The 17,843-nt window shown below is 42.5% G+C and overlaps 1 pseudogene across 1 annotated transcript in view; it reads right to left on the bottom strand.

Annotated features, from left to right (window-relative positions):
- The window catches only part of LOC146834625 (vitellogenin-A2-like), a 130,778-nt pseudogene that overhangs the window by 96,550 nt on the left and 16,385 nt on the right, over positions 1-17,843 (bottom strand). The window contains exon 3 of the transcript XR_014960052.1: positions 15,138-15,321. The product of XR_014960052.1 is annotated as a vitellogenin-A2-like (transcript). The remainder of the gene's footprint in view (positions 1-15,137; positions 15,322-17,843) is intronic.

The following is a 17,843-nucleotide window of genomic DNA, read 5'->3' as shown; positions in this document are numbered from 1 at the left end:
CATACCTGACTCTCCCAGTCACGTCTTAATGCATCTGTGCTAGGAAGTGGACCAGGGATGTATCAATGCCCATTCCCAGAATTGTTTGCCAAAGTTTTCCTGTCTCCACCCAGTCAAAAGCAGATGTTAAATCCATAAATCCTAGGTAAAGGGTGCCATTCTTTACCAGCGTTTACTTGCTTATGACCAGGTGAAGATTGAGACACTGCTCAACAGTGCCCAAGCCTCTCCTGAAACCATACTGGATGTCTGAAAATATCCCCCTGTTTGAAACCCAAGATTCGAGATGATCAAGTAAAACCCTGCCAATTAATTTACATGTAAAATCATTCAAAGAAATCAGGCGATAGCATTTAGGGTTTGGACTGTCTCCCTTTTTAAAAATAGGTACTATGGACACACTGGACCAAGATTTTAACAGACCCGACTTTGCTACTGGGAGCCACAGATCGGAGTTTGCCAGGAAAAGATCAGTGGGGGCACCATCTGGTCCAGAGGCTTTATTCCTAGTGACTGATTTAAGGCTTTTTCAATCTTCTGATAGGTGGGGTGTGCCAACTTTGGGTCACTCTTGCCTATGCAATTATCTTCAAGCTCTGTCAGCAAAATGGAGCAAATATGCTCCCTATGGCTACCATGTAACCCAGAGAAGTAGTCAACCCATCTATTGGGAGTGATTGTGACATCAATGCAGGTATTGTGACTATCTTGAAAAAAAGAAGCATTAACAGTCTTACAGAAGAGGTTAGGGTACTTGCTAACAGTCATATAATTTGTCCCAAGCCTCCTGTTTAATAGTGAGCCTGCAGGCCATAAGAGCCTGCTTGTATTGGTATCTACACAATCTTACCAACCCTTTGTCCCTAGGTTTATGTTTCAAAGACATAATGAGATTGCTATCTGTTCGCGAACAATCACTATTAAACCAACCATGTGGTCTTTGAACTTTTGGCTTTCTAGCATCCTGAAATAACTCTTCTATTGTTTGGGTTATATCCTCAAAAGCTTCCAACTTACTTTCTGGATTTATTTTGCTTTGTAATCAAACTAAAATGTGTGCTTTGCTTTCTTTCATTAGTTTTTCTAGTAAAATATCAGGATTTTAAAAGGCCCATTTACACATGAGGCCCTTGTTTTTATTATAGCTTATTGACTGTGTATTTGACTTTATAGGACGTTTTTTGATCTGTGTATGAAAGAAAATAGACAAAGTGAAATAATCACTAAAACATTTTTTTTAAAATAGAAAAGCCCGCTGCCTTTATTTTGTAGTACTCCGAAAGAGCGATAAAATCAATGAGACTACCTTGATCTCTACCTATATATGTAATCGGGTCATGTGCCAAATGCATAATAAGATCCATTGTCAAAAAAGGGAAACTTTAGATAAAATAGAAGTCGAAATATCAGCATGGGGGTTTTGATCAAAATGGCATTGTTCCTCAGTATTCTTTCCCATCACGCTACAGGCCGATGTTTTGGATAGCGTATGTAATCTACAATTGAAGTCTCAACCCCATAAGACAATATAGTTTGTATTAAGATCAATTAAATGGGAGTGTTCAAGCTTTGCAGCTATATCATTGTTAGCAGGGACAAAATTGTTCTGATAGAAATTAACGATGACCAGTGTTACATTGGGATTGTATATGATAATGAATTGAAAATGTAGTGAGTCAAGATATGTTCTGCAGACATTGTCACCCAGAGTGGTAGTTAATAAAGTAAGAAAACCACCTCTGTGATAACCCACAGTGAGTTACCAGCTGGGGTATGAATTGATATAAACCCATCAATGTGAACTATTTCCCGTACCCAGGTTTCTTGCAAGCAAACAATATTATAGCCGTTTATAAGGTCAAGCCAATCCTTATCCGTCACCTTACTTGGAAGACCTGCCACATTCCAAAATAAACAGCTGAATACATTTCGCACATTTTTGGGAGTCCACGCAGATATGTCCACAACACCATTATTGCCACAAACAACGTCACAGTCAGAGATTGTATTTACAGGAACAATGCCTGCCTCCATTTCTTTCCCAACTTCCATTGTGACATTAGTTACCACCTCAATATGTGCAAGGGCTGTGGGCACATTTTCCCCAGTGTCTATTACTGAATCCGCACATACTATTTCCGAGGCAGCAAATGACCTGCAAAATTGCAGTCAATCAATTTGTTCAAGGGGAGAGAAGTGATTATAGGTCGGAACACTGTATGAGTGAGAGAGACAACGATCAATGGGAAGAAGCATTGAGGATGCTTGGAAACATGGTTTGTAAAAATATCCCAAAGGTACCTCCATGATACTGTCTTTTGAAAGTCTCTTGAAGGTCTAAGCCCAGAAAGCCTTTCCAGTTTACCCACCACTTGCATATTTCGAACCTTAACGACAACACAGTCTCCAGGGTCATTCTTTGTTTGTGAGCCGACTCAGGATACTCTCTATACAGTGTTTATACTCCTAATTAGACTCTAACAGTTGTGCCAATTTGTCGCTCTTCCCAGCCTGCCACTTTACTTTTTAGTTGCTGAGTGTCTTCTTCCCTCCCGTGAAATATAGGTGGAACATTCTTCAAAAGTATTACCAGTGGGGTTGCTTCCAGCGGGAGCTGAAGGACTCTTTTAGTGCTGGGTCTCTCTGCATGATGCTCAATGATAGTAATCTTGTCAGTTCCTAAGGTATTAAACCCATGTTTGTTTCGGGAATGCCCTTTGCTTTGATCAGGCTCGGATGGCACAGGTAAGAGTGGTGGGTGGAGGGGTGGGCGGGGCGGGGATGGATGGGGGGAAGTCGATAGATTACAGGGTAGGTAAAATTAAACAAAAAAAATTAAAAAACACTTACCTTAAGCTCGCCGCATCGCTGAGTCGGCGATTAAGTGGTTTTACCTATTTTTCTATTTAATTGTACCTATTCCATCATTTGCTGACTTCCCCCACCCCTAACCTGCCCCACCCCCATCCCACGCCACCCCACGCCGCCTCACCACTCTCATCTGTGCCAGCCGCACCTGGCTTTGAGCCACACTCAAGTCCCTGGCTGCTCTATTTTGAAATGGAGAGTTGGCTGCCAAGTTGTTATCCCGCTGACTACTCTCTTGCGAGGAGTGTAATTTTCATGATTTTGAATGATGGATGTTTTGGCAACCCAAAATATTTGGCTTTATAGCTGTTATGGACCCACTAATTGAACTTGACCCAATTAGGAGCCTTCAATGAGATATCAATACTGTTGAGAGTGGCCAGAAGTGGATCAAATTAAGATTTTAGAGTTGTTCCAAGTATATCTGCAAACAGGGCATGTGTTAGTACCTTTCCTGTGACTTATTTTGCTGGTTCAATCATAGGTGGCATCAAAACATTCACCTGAGTAGAGGTCGTTATTTTGCTAGCTGGTGGCATCGTCCATTGGACAGAAGGTTTATTGGGGCCTTTGGACTTTTTTGAGGGCGGTGAACAAGAAGTATCAGTCTGGGCACCTCGATCATCATTAGAAATAGTCTCTAAATTGCCCCTAAACACAAAAGAATTTAGCTTTCAAAGGAGTTTTTATCATTTACTTCTGGGCAAGATGGTTGTAAAACTATAACTCCCCCACCAGAGGGGGTAGCTTGCAAAGCTTTCTTCGTGACCCCTAGCCTTTCCTCCACACACTCAATTTCGCTGTTAATTGCCCCCATTTCTGTAGTGAGAAAACTAGTAATTGTAGCTGTTGGAGGACGCTCTTTGGAGGCAGTCATTGCAGATTTCCACTTCCCCATTTTCTTACCTTAATCAAGGTTAAGGATAAGTTGCACAGAAGTAATGTCCCGACCGGCAATCAATCAGCCAAGAGCGGTGGCCTGGCCCAGCCTCGTTCAGCCATGGACAGGTGCTGACGGGCCAATTCTTGGCCCGATCTTTGCCCTGGTACGTCCCCGAGCACATCCTGCATCCGTCTTGCGCGGCGGGTTATGAGGCAGCGCTTTCAAGCATGCTGTCAGGTGCCTCCTGCAGCCAGCAGGAGTGAAAGTGATGCAGTGAGACCTGGGACAGGTAGTTCCACCAGGACAACAGGCAGAGCATCCCACACCACGGGGTATGAGGCAGCGCTTTCTAGCACAATGTCAGGTGCCTGGCAGGCACATGGTGAAGGGACTAACAAGGGGTCACCTATGGCGCCCTCTCAGCCCTTAGCCGGAGGCCAAAAACAGATGGGGTCCTGTTAAGGGCCCCCAAACACGCTTTCTGACAGGTTTTCTATGTTGGAGAGGGCCAGCATGGAAGCCCTGCCAGAAAGCGTGCATCGTATTCCAGAAGGTGAAAATGCCTTCCATTTGGTTTACTGGCCAGTCTCTGACTGGCAGAGGGGCTGCTGGTGCCAGTCGGAAGCCAGCCGGAATGACCAGCCGGTTTCAATCCCGACCGACTGTATTGCAACCAGCCGATCGGAATTGAAACCAAAGATCTTGGTCATAAGGCCTCCGACCTAAGGTAATAATCCGGCCCTGAATGTTGAATTTGAAGAATTGTCTCCAAAAAGTCTTGGTTCGTACATAGAACTGATCTTTGTTTAAAAAAAAAAAAATTCTGCCTTGGTTAGGGGTGAAATTGGTAGTGGCATTGCATGTTTGCTTTCTCTTTTACAGTAGAGTTTCAGCATTTCTAAAGCACCATCCTCTGGAATATTAGTGTAAAATAACTGTAACTTCATGGTGACTAAACAACTGTGTATCTTGGCTGAATGCCAATCCTTTAATTACATTTATGGTGTTCATTTTCCTACGCAGATGACACCCAGATTGTCTTCTCCTTGTCAGGGAGAGACGTAAACAACATCTCCGCACTCAAGTCGGGCCTCACTCTTGTGGCCGACTGGATGCGGAGAAATTGTCTCAAGCTGAATGGGGAGAAGACCGAGGTGGTCATTCTAGGACAGAACAAACATCTTTGGGGTCCTCGCCATTGGCCCATCGAACTAGGAAATGCGCCTACACCATCTACTGCAGTTCGCAACCTGGGCGTCATTACTGACGACAGGCTAACTATGAGACAACAGGCTACTAAGGTCTCAGCCATCTGCTTTTCAACCTTGCGATGGCTTCACAAGATTTTGTGGATGCTCCCCCTCTCCTCTCGCAGAACTGTAGTCCAGGCACTTGTAACATCACGCCTGGACTATGGCAACATTCTCTATTTGGGCGCAGATAAAGCTACTATACATGTGCTGCAGGTGCTGCAAAATGCGGCCGCGCGCCTGCTAAAGAATGTCCCCAGACGCACCTCAGCCACTGCCGCTTTGCGTGACCTCCATTGGTTGAGCATCCCAGAACGCGTTAAATTCAAGGCACTCTGCTATATGTTCAAGGCTAAGCAGGGTAGCGCCCCAGTATATGTTCAGGGGCTGGTAAAACCCTATAGACCCCTGCGCTCATTAAGGTCATCGGACATTGGCAATTTCACAGTACCAAGATGGAAGCTGGCAAAAATGGGAGGCCGCTCCTTTTCCACTCTTGGTCCTAAATACTGGAACTCCCTCCCATTGGCATTAAAATCTGAGACCAACTTACTCCGCTTCCGTAAGGCTTTGAAGACCCTGCTCTTTACTAAGCGTGACCAATAGTCGGCAGTGGCCTTAAGTCAAGGTGACATTCTCTTTTCTTCTACAGTCTATCCCTGGCGCCGGGAAACCCATTGTGGGTAGCTGTGCGCGGTACAAGCTTAAATAAATAAATAAATTTTAATCTAGAATTTGAGCCTGAATGTCGATGAAGGGAATAAATAGGGTCTTCCTGTAGTGTTCAATATTGGTACTTCTTAATCATACATTTCTTTGTCCATTATAATTATGGCTGTTTATTTCTTCTCCAGTTTTATAGTATTTGTGCTGACACAGGTCAGAGCGGTGGGGTGGGGGGGGGGAGTCAACAGACAACGAAATTAGTAAAGTTAAATAAAAAAATAAAACCACTTACCTTGCCTCATGGTATCGCTAACTCGATGATTATGACGAACGGTAAGTGGTTTTATTTTATTTTTTTATTTAATTTTACCTATCCCATCGTCTGTCGACATCCCCCCTCTCCCCGTCTCACCGCTCTTTACTGTGCAGACTGCGCCCGGTGTTGTCATTCTTCAGGTTAGTGTTCTATCATTCTCTTAAAAGTGGATTTTTGCAATTCCGTACAAACGTGAATTCCACAATCCGCACTCGTACCCAAAAAAACTGTTATTCAGGTCAGCATTGTGTTGACACTCACCCATCATTGCATGAAATACTTGGTGCAGTATTCATGAGAAAGTGGGTTGCTAAATTCCACCAACCATAGCTATTTTTTCTTGAAAGGAACCAGTAGCACAGGAGGACAGACAGGCTCTTCACAACGGAGGCACAGCAGTGAAGAGGTTGGCATAGGGTTCCAAATTCTTCTCGAGGTGACCCAGCCTGTCCAGGATGCTTTTTTTCAGAGATGAGTTCATGTTATACATGTTGATCTGTGCTCTGTAAACCATCTATCTCAACCTTCCATTTTTTTGGTTGGCACTGCACCTAGTGCATCTCCTAAAATCTCTGGTGTTGCTTGTGTATTGCTTAAAGCAGCTCGATTAACTCTCTAGGTACCAAATGTCAGAGAAATTGTATTCATGTTTTTTTCACTCACAATTTTCACTGATGTTTTTTATTCTTTGAAAGTGACGAAAATCATGATATAAACTGTGACATTTTTCAACTACAATTAAACATAAATGTTGTAATAACCATGATTACCAGTTGGAAACGTAAATCCAGCATGAGAAATGTTTCGCATGGCAGAAATAAATAGAAACATTTCGAAATTGCCAACACCTAAAAAGGTTTTACAATCAGGTACTGACCATTTGTTAGGAAGTGACACAGAAATTGGAAAAAAAAATGGTTTTTCCCACAGCTAATTTATTTCCTTTTCCAAGAGTGCAAGTGTCTGCGAACAAGTTCCAGGGAACATTTTCTACCAATTTCACCTGTAGGTGTTTTTTATGGAGATTTAGAAAAAAATTAAGGTCATGTTAGGCCATGTTATTCTGTTTTGGGCTATGTCATGTTTGGATCTTACAATATACACACCATACATCTAATCCCACATTGTTAAAATCAAACTTAGCAAATTATGTTTTACAAATTTTCAACATATCTTCCTGTGAATTTATATTGTTTAAATATTTTTTCTGAAGAGGAAGTTTGTAGGAAAGCCCTGACACTGAGAGAGAGCTGATTCCAGACATTGGCCCAACTCTTATAGACAAGAAGGAACAATAAAGGATGTTCAATAGCCTTCTTGGGTCACCATATATGCATGATTTCGATATTAAGAGGTGCATAAAAACACAGCTGATCTGTTACATTCTTGTTTACTTTGCGAAGCGGTCTTTACCATTTTTTTCTTTAATAACTCGTCTCACTCTGTATGGCACATGTCCATAGCAAACAAAACCCTTTCCCGACAACCAGATTCTGTTCTGTAAAGAGCAATTCAGCAAGAAAGCCTACTTGGAATCTGTCACTCTTTTTATCTTCATTGCAAGTTAACAAGGTTGAGTTCACCTTGCCTTGATTTAAATGTGTAAATATTAGGTTTGAAACGGTAACATAAGTCGATTAATACCTTGGATAGAGGTTTTTCCTATCTGCTTTGCCAACAGTAATTCTAATATCAATTTGTTGACCAACAACTGTGACTGCAAACTGCAAAATGTCCTGTTTTGCAGTTATTTTATGCAGACTTTATTAAATTCACTGTCTGATATTTAATCTTCCAAACCATCCTTTACTAAACAATTTCTAAGGCTTTGAGTGAATATGAGTATGCACACAAACATCTAAAGTCTACCGATATAGCCATGCTAATGAATATGTATATTGGTGTATGTTTTTATGAATATGTATGTCAGAGTCAAAATAAAATGAGCAATCTGCAATCTGGACCTAGTTAATGGCGCTGATCCTTAAGACACGAACACAACTACAGAGTCTAGAGCTATTCAGCCCACCTCATTGTCAGCAGTCAGGATCGATCCACTTACCGCTACATTGAGGCACTTTATTGGCTCTCTATCAACCAATGGAAAGACGTTAAAGTCTTCTGCTTTAGTGCACGGAAAAGCACATGGGTCAGCCATCAGATTCCTCACCAGACGATGATTGCGATAAGCCACACAATCACCGATCCTCCTCCAAATAAAGTACCAGTAGTTAGCTTTTTTCACTTAGAATGTAAAAGCCCACTTGTCAGGAAAGGTGCGCCAAAGCTGCGGAGACATTGCCTGAGCCTTTAAAAAAAATCAATAATATAAATATATAGTTTTCCATGGCTGTAGGTTTTAGATAAGATACATAAAATTGCCCCAACTACCATATAATCGCCAATCTGCTGCATAATTTGTACAAAGCAATGCTTGCTGTTGCTATCTCAAGCAGATTAAATTATATTATAATCACTGCAGGGGGAATGCAATGTCTTGCCTGACAGTTTGTAAAAACTAAGGGGCATATAATCAAGACACGGCGTCAAAATTATCACCGCAGAAAATTCCAATAGAAGCCCATGTTGACTCCAGAACATGGGCTTCTATGGGAATTCCCAAGGGCATATTAACAAGCCCATTATTGCCGTTTTAACGGCAGTTTTCTGCTGCTACAGCGGTGATTATTTTAACGCCGTGTCTTGATAATATTCCCCTAACTTGTCACATTTCATCTACTGAGTGATATTTCCATTCATTTGAAAAGGATAAAAATGTACCTAAAGATTGTAACCAACACATGTAGAGAGACTAGAGCAAAAGGAATTTATCTGCAGCAGCAAACAAAATTTTAAATACTTAAATACCATTCAAACAGGGTGGAAAGAATGATTTCTACTTTGAATGAAAATGTTCAACGTAACCATTCATCCAAATGCATGTTTCCATAAAAAACTCTGGGTTATATTTACAACAGAATGGTGAAGCATGGAATTAAGTAAACATTGCTAACACCATGCTTCGCCATTCTGAAAACACAGGTATGAGCCGTATTCACAAGAATTTGGTGCACCCCTGCATTTCCTTTAGTGCTGTTGCTAAATTTAACTGTCTAGCGCCAATGCAGGCACCCTTGCACCAAAGTGCAAGGGTGTCTGGATTCGGAGGAATGATTGTTTATGTGCAGAAAGGTGTTCTTTCCTGCACATAAGCAATCCAGTAGTTCAGTTTGACACTCCTTTGTGTGCTGCATTGTGCAGTAGATATAGAAGTTGCAAATCACCATTTGTGTAATGATTGTTTATGTGCAGGAAGGGACACCTACCTGCAAATACACAATCGTTCATGGTGATTTGCTGTTTCTATGTGTGCTGGTCAATGCAGCACACATAGAAACAGCAACAACAAGGAGATGTTAACCATTTCTCCTCGTTTCCCCATGTTAAGATCAGGTTTGGCCTGGTCGTAATTCTGGCGCTGCCTCCTATTTACACCACCCTTGTAAATATGTGGCAAGGTCAAAATCAATGGGTGTTACGGCAGACCGCCCACCGCATCACCCATTGGGCACCCTTTCACGCTAAGTGTAGAGTGAAAGGGGGCCTTATTTACAAGGCGGCTTTAAGCCATGTTAAGTGGCTTAATGCCGCCTTGTAAATAAAGCAAAGGGATTATCGCCACAGTGTAGTCAAGACTGCGTTAGATGTTAGAAAGCCATCTTGCCACTTTTGCTGCTTTTGCACACGACACTGTAGTTACATGTTATTCATTGAGAAATGCTTGCTCGCCTTTGCTTCACATGAGACCTGTCTGTTGTTCACATCCCTAACAGTGAGCAGCGACCTTGGTCTGACCATTGTGTAAAGAAACAGTCTGGGTCGCTAGACGGTGCATGTTGTTGGGTTTAGGTTGATCGGCCCACTATTTAGCCATAACACGCACGCACCTGCAAATACCTGAAAATCGAGTGCTTTTAATATCGCAGGCTGCATGTTTTAGACACATTCCGAAGAAGAGCTTTCCCAGGAGCAGAGTCTAGCTGATCCTGTGATGTGATTCCACTAAGCTGATCTTTACGAGTTGGGGTTCCCCATTCAAGCCTAGAGACCTTTTATTAGTCTAATAATAATAATATTAGTTTACTAGCGTCATTTTATTATGATAACTCCTTTCATTTTCTATGGTATTGTAACTATGCTGTTGGTTTTGATCTTAATCATTTGTCTGCTTATGTTAGCCAAAGTACTGCAACTTAGGACACGAGGTTTATAAAATAAACTCTTTAAACTCTGTTTATTCTGTTGTGGACTGATGTGAGAATAATTACGAACAGGTATTTCTGATTCCCACCATTCCTGAGAATACCCGAAGTCGCTTGTTCTGGGTTGTCTATACATTGGGACCGCCGAGATAAAACTTGGATAACGAATGGGACACTGATGCTGGTCGGATAAGGGGTTCTGGGTTCTGAGGTGAGTTTTTGCTACACCACAATTCACTGAGGTCCTGGTTTCCTGTGCATAGTTCTGTGCATAAGCAGAATCCCTGCAACATGGCGCACCTAACATTTGGTCGATTGATTTGAAATGCCTTAGTAGTGCTTATATTAGTCCACAACACCCTCACTCCGGTTAACGGGAGTGACGGGTTTAACCTACCTGGGTTTCGACTAATAGGTTCTTTCAAGCTTGATCATTAAAAAGGTTTTTTTCTGAACCCCAGTGCTACTGTTGATATCGTTGATACTCTTTGGTGTGTCCTTATGGCGGTTGACATTGCCGCACATAGTCGTGCACCTCAGCGCTGTCATTTGACGGTGTATGGAGTACCGGATGATGGGATGGCTGTTATTTTTGTGGTGAGCGCTGATGCGTCCTACCCGTATGAGTTGTTTTACTCTTGGGTGACTTTTCCGGCGGTGGATGCAGACGATAATACGTTTCATTCCTTTACTCCACGCAGCTACCTGCAGTCTATACGCCGTATAGGACACAAGAAATTCCTATTTCTGCCTGGCAGCATACCATTTGGTTTAATGGCGCCCTTCCCCATGCGGTTGCACCGGCTAGAATGGGCCCGTTGTCTATTGCAGGGGCCACTTGGCCGGTGCTGGCCGGATTTATGCCTCATCCCCGCTATCTCACGGTGGCGGTGGCTGAGTTGCGAGTACCACACACAGCCCTGATTACAGTTCATAGGGCTTTAGTGCAGTACGTATCACGCAACGTGCAGGTGGGGGCACCTGCTGTTGCGGGACAACCAACGGACCACCACGCGGTGGTTATTAGCCCTGTTATGGTTAATTCGGTGATGGGCAAGCGCCCCCAAAATAAGGATGATTTGCCTTATTGGCTTGCTGAGAAATTTGACCAACTGGAGGCGGTTTTTCCGCATACCTCTCCTGTGGAGAAACACAGGATTCTCACCATTAGTTTGCCGAAAGACTTGGTCCCAGATATGGCCGATTGTGCAAACTGGGGCAAGGTCTTTGCCGCGACCTACTCGAAGTGCTTCGGCACTCCGTCTCTGTCTGTAGTACCCTCCGTCATTAAACGTGTTCAAGAGAATCAAGGGGGAGAGGCTGCTGTTGAATTGGGAATGAGGCTTGTCGGAGTGTTCGATGTGGTTGCTTCCATGGTAATGGGCAACCTCAAAGGTGATGCCATGCAGTTCCAAGTAGCTAATAAGCTGGACCGCGTGGATGAACTCGACAGGCCTCAGGAGTTCGCTAAAATAATTGCGGAAGCCTATAGGAGGTGAGCTCGTCTACTAAAGACGAACGCCCTAATTTTCCTAAACAAAATTGGCGAGCAAAGCAACAGAGGAAGCAGCAACAGAAACAGGGGTCTCGTCCTGCCGCATCCGTACAGTCGTCTAGTGAACGCACATATGATCTGCGCGATCGATTTAGTATTAAGTCACCTGATAGGTTTCAGGTTTCTGAACAACGCTCTCCTCATTCTTCACAGGAAACATCGGCTTCACAATCCGGTGGCGGAGACCGTGGGAAAGGACGGGGTGCCCAAAGTCGTGAAAAACCCTGTCAGACTGACGGCAAAGGCAAGCAGGACGAGTCTGCACGTCAACGACCCCCATTTCAGAAGAAGAAAGTTGCTGCGCTAACAGCGTGGTATGCCACAGATAGTGCGGACGCAGCTTCACAACCTGACATGGACACTAACACTGCTCGACACTGCAGCGGAAGTTACAGTAGTGCGACAAGCACTGCGTCCATATCTGGTGGCAACAGCAACTGATACGTTCATAACTGTAGAAACTGCTGACAGTAGAGTGGCTCCCCCTGACAGACTATATAATATAGTCCTCTTGAAGGTGACATACAATGCACGATTCAAGGGATTTTTGGGATAATCTAACCTCTTTGTATGATATTCTATTGGCAGAGGCAGATTGGCCCCCGGCTTTCATTTTAGATGCTCCTAGAGGGGAGGAGATGATCCTGCAACAACAGGAACGTCGCAAAAAAAGTGATGCTCCTGTGGCAAGAGAGGCCAGTAAATATGCCCCTCTGTTCCCAAAACTGCACTAATTTCAAGAAAGTACTGTGTCTTTAGAAGAATCCCATACATGTTAAATATCTTTTCAAGGCATGTTGTCAACAGAGAGTAGTATATATATGTTTTACACAAATTCATTCATGTGCTTCCATATGAGAGAAAGAATAATGCTAGTGACAGACATTTTTTAAACTATTATGTTTTGGGATTTATACCAAAAAGAGAAGTACTAATACAGCAGCAAGTATCACGTAAGAGGTAACAATTTCCATTACTTTCAATTCTAGTATAGCTGGTAAGTGGTAATACGTTATTCCGAACATGATCAGCATTCTTGTCTTCATACATTGTAGTGAGATTAGGTCAGCACTGATTAATTTATAATAGACAACTATATCAGCATCAAAGGAAAGAAAAGAAGAGGAGGGGATACATAAATAATTATAGGACGTGGTTGGAGGGTGCATGAACGTGAGCCCTCCGTTGCTAACTCCACTCCCTTCCGGCTGGGGCATTGACGCGAATGTCATTCTTATATGGTCCACAGTTTATTATGCCTTAACTTCCGTGAGCACAGGGATCTATCTAGGGAGCAGTCAGGCTTAAACTAGAGTCAATATGTAAAGTGTTTATACCGCACACAAATAGTAATAAAGTGAAAACACAACACAAGAACACTCCCAACCCTACTTAGAAAAATAGAGTACACTCTTACAAAATATTTGACACAAAAATAACAGCAATCCAATCAGTAATAATAGAGTTATGGTTTTTTAAAGATTAAAATGTAAAATAGGCACCAGAAATCACAAAGCGCCAACTCTCGCTATCTGATCACGCTAGACTGGGTCAAAGTCAAAAGTCAAGGCTGACCACAATGGAGCACAGGTCAGCTACAGTCACTAGATTAGTCCAGCTGAAGCTTACCTTCTCAAGTCAACACCAAGAGTCCCGTTTGTATTGGAGGGGACTGGGAGGAGCAGGTAGAGTTTCGCAGGAAGCTGTTGGCGTAGCGCCATGACCAGGGCAAGCATCGCAGGTGGGTGGTGCTGGAGCTTGGCGTAGGTGGTACCCGTGAGCAGTGAATGCTGTAGGGTGATGGGTAGGGAAAACAGGTCTTTACGTTAATTCATGGTACAAGCGGCGAGGTCTTTATGCAAACAGGCCTGATCGTGGGCGTGGACAGGCCCATTTAGGGTCACAAAGAGCCCAATAACTTAAACACAGCTCTCTGAGCCACACCAAGGGTTCAGGATCTGGGCGGCACCACTTGGAGGTCAGGAACTCACTTCAGTTGGAGGCCGGCAGACTAGCCCAGGAGTTACTCTGGTAGCCCTGGGTTCAAAATGAAGTTGCAGAAGTTCAGTTCTTCTTCCCCAGGCACAAGGGCAGCAGGGCAGATAGACAGCAATACCGCAAGGCAGCACCAGGTAAGCAGCCCAGCAGACTGGTAGTCCTTTCAGCAGCACAGCAGTCCTTCTTCCTTGCAGAGTATCCATAGGTTCAGAAGTGTACTGAAGAGATGGTGTCTGAGATCCTACTCTTATACCCTAGTGCCCTGGTTCTGGAAGGTGGGAGAAGCTTCAAGACAGTGGTTTTGAAGTGCATGGAATTTCCTGCCTCCCCTGCCCTGGTTCCAACCTTGCTGCAGTAATAAAGTTGGATTGTTAGGTCCTTTGCGTGAAAGCAGAGCACAGGTTCTTCTGATGCAAGTGGGGCTGTGCTCAGCTCTGCCCCCCATCCTGCCAGCAGATGGCGCCTTGAGGCATTTTGTGACTGTCTGGGAAGACTTCACAAAGTCTAACTGTCACTTACACCAAGTCATGTGACAAAGCAGAGTGCAGGCACAAAAGGGCTAAGGACAGAAAAATGCAAACATTAGAAAAGTGTCATTTTTAAAATTGTGATTAAACAAATCTGATCCTACCATTAAATAGGGCTTTTCACCACAATTCTATAGACCTCAAACATTAAATAATTATCAGCTCCCAATTTTATTGAGAGCTTATTAAATGTAATAATGAATCCACAATATTATCCTACGGGAGGGGTAGTCCTCACTGAAGTAAAAAAATGAATTTCAGAGTTTTTCTCTACTGGGACATGTAAAACTTAAAAGTACATGCCCAACCTTTTAATTACACAGCACCCTGCCCTACGGGCTATCTAGGGCCTACCTTAGGGGTTGGTAAGGGGGTTTAAATGCTAAGCCGATATGACGTTTTAAAACAGCATTCAGTTGGCAATGGCAGAACTGGGACATGTTTTAGGATGCTTCTAAAGTGAGTAGCATAATAAGTGCTGCAGGCCCACAGGTAGCGTTCAAATTACAGGCCCTGTGTATATGGTATACCACTCTACAAGAGACTTATAAGAAGATTAACTATGCTAATTGGGTATAAGCAAATTTAACTATGTTTTAGTGGAGTGAGCACAATCACTTTAGCACTGATTGGCAGAGGTAAAGTGCACCGAGTCCTAAAGCCAACAGAAATAAGTTCAGCATAATGGAAGAGGGGAGGCAAAATGCTTGGAGGAAGACCTTCCTATGGCTGACAGGTCTAACAAGAATTGCGGGGTATGCCTAAGAAGGGGTAACAAGATTGCATCAAATATCCAACAGGGTAACCCATACCCTGATGAAAAACTGCACTGTATCCTGTACATCATGGATTATTCTCTCATAAGAATCTGGATAGTAAAGTTTAGTCATCCATTCATTGAGTGCAGGCACAGTCATGGATTTCCAGTGCCGCACCAGGCAGATTTGGCCGCAGAGTGTAGGGTGCCCATCCATCGCCTCCAGGTTGGGGGAACATCTAGAAGATCAGAGATGTCATGTAAGAGAGCTAATTTCTTAGAGGCTTGGAAGGATATGAGGCTGCTGGTGAACAGCATTCCCAGCTGCAGCTCAATAGGCAGAAATCCAAGGGATTAACCATAGGAGTTGACACAGCAAACACTTGTAACAGTTGTATCTCCAGCCATTAGAATTAGGATTTATTCCTGTTGTAGCTAAGCATACTAGTGTACAATACCAGTGATATAGTATTTTGTAGTTTGAAAATTTAAATTATGACTTCCCCGGCACCTTATCATGTAGCAAGTCTGACCACTCTTCCTCAGTTAATAGTGCTGTAGCATTTTTTATTTTCTGTTCTCTTAAAATAAATACAAATATTAATCCATATTAAAAATAGTAATTTGTGAATCATTTTTTTGAAGTTTAATACACTTATTTACTTAATACTTTATGATAGGAAGACCTCCAACTATTTGGAACAGTTGGTAGTAATAACTTTACACTTGCAAATGTGGCTCCCTATTTCAGGGGTGGAGACTTCTAGTAGAACATTTACACCGGTGAATATTGAAACATAAATGCCGAAGAATAAGAGTACATTTGTAAATAGGCCCCCTAGAGTCCAACCCTTGGCACATGGGTATCGAGGCATTTTACAAGAGAGCATAAACTATAAAAGTAATAAGGGTTAAAGATTTATAAGTGATATATATCCCCTCCTGATTAGGTCATGGAGCATAGGGTTCTTAGACTGTCCTTATATGTAATTCCTACACAATTCTCACATACATTGACAGGGAAAATTTTCAGTGATGTATTATGACTGGAAGTCTGATGGTGTACAGATTATTATGATTCCATTGTTAATGTGGTGATAGAGCTGACCCACTACCAATTTAATGTTAAGGTTGGTGATAGTCTATAATGGGCTTCCAAAGGACTGAGAGGATGGAGATTGATTGTTTTACAATGGTCATTTACAAGTGCGAGTTCAAGTGATGGATCAGCCATAAAGAAGGAGGTCACTATTGGCGAACAATACTTTGAAGATAAGCATCATTTGAAAATAATACCATTTGAAGATAAGTGCTCACCTCTCTTCTTTTCTCGCTGTTTATCTCTCTAACACATAATTTTCAGTCTCTTGAACCCGCTTGCTATCTCAACATTTCATTGGAAAAGGGTTTCCTCCAAAAGGTTTCGAAATTGTTTGCTACGAATATGAAACACTTCAACCATAACACAACCAGTGAAGAAAACTTCACCGGTAGTTGCTACGCCACCTTTAGTGACTCACTTGAAGTCCATACTCCCTCCTTGAGTAAGAATGTGGGTTATTAGTAGAGAAGGGTGAGAACCTCAATAAATGAATAAACACAATCCTTGTCAGTGTGAGCCACAAAAGTCACTCCATAAACCTGTGGTGAATCCTCAACCTTATCCCATCTTCATGTTCCAATCGATGCAATGTCTAATTCTTAGAATTCCAAAGTTGTGAGTGTGATGTATCCTACGCAGTACTCTATTTAGTCTGGCCCCAGGGGGCAATAAAAGCACATACACCACATGATCAAATAGATTGAATGGTACTTGTGTGAGCCCTGTAGTCAGGTATAATAACGGTTCCTAAACAATCAAGCCTTCATGGACAAACAAATTATGGCCATAAATTATCAACAATACCAGCAACATGAATAACATAATTACATAGACTGTGTGGCACACATTGCTGTGTTTTGCCCCCTACAGTCAGAAATATTAGTAGTTCCCAAACCATCAGGCCCACGTGGCAATGAAATAATGGTCATAAACTACAAAACAGTTCAAAACTAACTTTATAACCATAGTGGTTATGTCTAGTTGGTTTGCAATGGGACATAATATAAGCATGTGCCAAAAAGTAGGGTACTTGAAAAATAGATACAAAAATTTTATCTGAAGATGTGCTCTAACACAATGAAGTGCATAGAGGAAACTGGTAGGGGGCTCCACCCACAAGGGTTCCCCTGCATCTCAGATGAGATTTCCTCCTAGATCAAAAAAAAGGAAAAGAAAGTAGGTTAAAAAAACTCTATTTCCTGACATAGGGGTTACATCTATTCTAAACATACATTTAAGATACACATTACTCATCCCTAAAATGTACCCTAAGCTCTTCTTCGGTGTTCTATTCTAATGGAACTCTGGTTTCCAGGTTCATCCTAGTCAGGGTGAACCACAAAAGTCACTAAATTATCATGTGCTTAACCCTATGGTATCTTGGCACAAAAGCAGTCAGGCTTAATTAAAAGGCAATGTGTAAAGTATTTATGCAGCACTCAAAGAGAAATAAAATGAAAACACAAGACAAATTCCACACCAATTTAGAAAAATAGAGAAAATGTTATTAAATAAAATGCAATCAGTAGAACTGGATTTATGAATTTTGAAGTGAAAAATAGCACCTAAAAGATCAAAACGCCAACCACGGATATCGTTGCATGAGACCGGGGCAAAGCCAAAAGTTATGGCCGCCATTATGGTGCACGGGTTGAATAC

Source organism: Triturus cristatus, chromosome 4_2 (genome assembly GCF_964204655.1).
Source record: "Triturus cristatus chromosome 4_2, aTriCri1.1, whole genome shotgun sequence".
Classification (NCBI taxonomy): domain Eukaryota; kingdom Metazoa; phylum Chordata; class Amphibia; order Caudata; family Salamandridae; genus Triturus; species Triturus cristatus.
The sequence above is the reverse complement of the archived record's forward strand: the minus strand, read 5'-3'. Positions and strand labels throughout refer to the sequence as shown.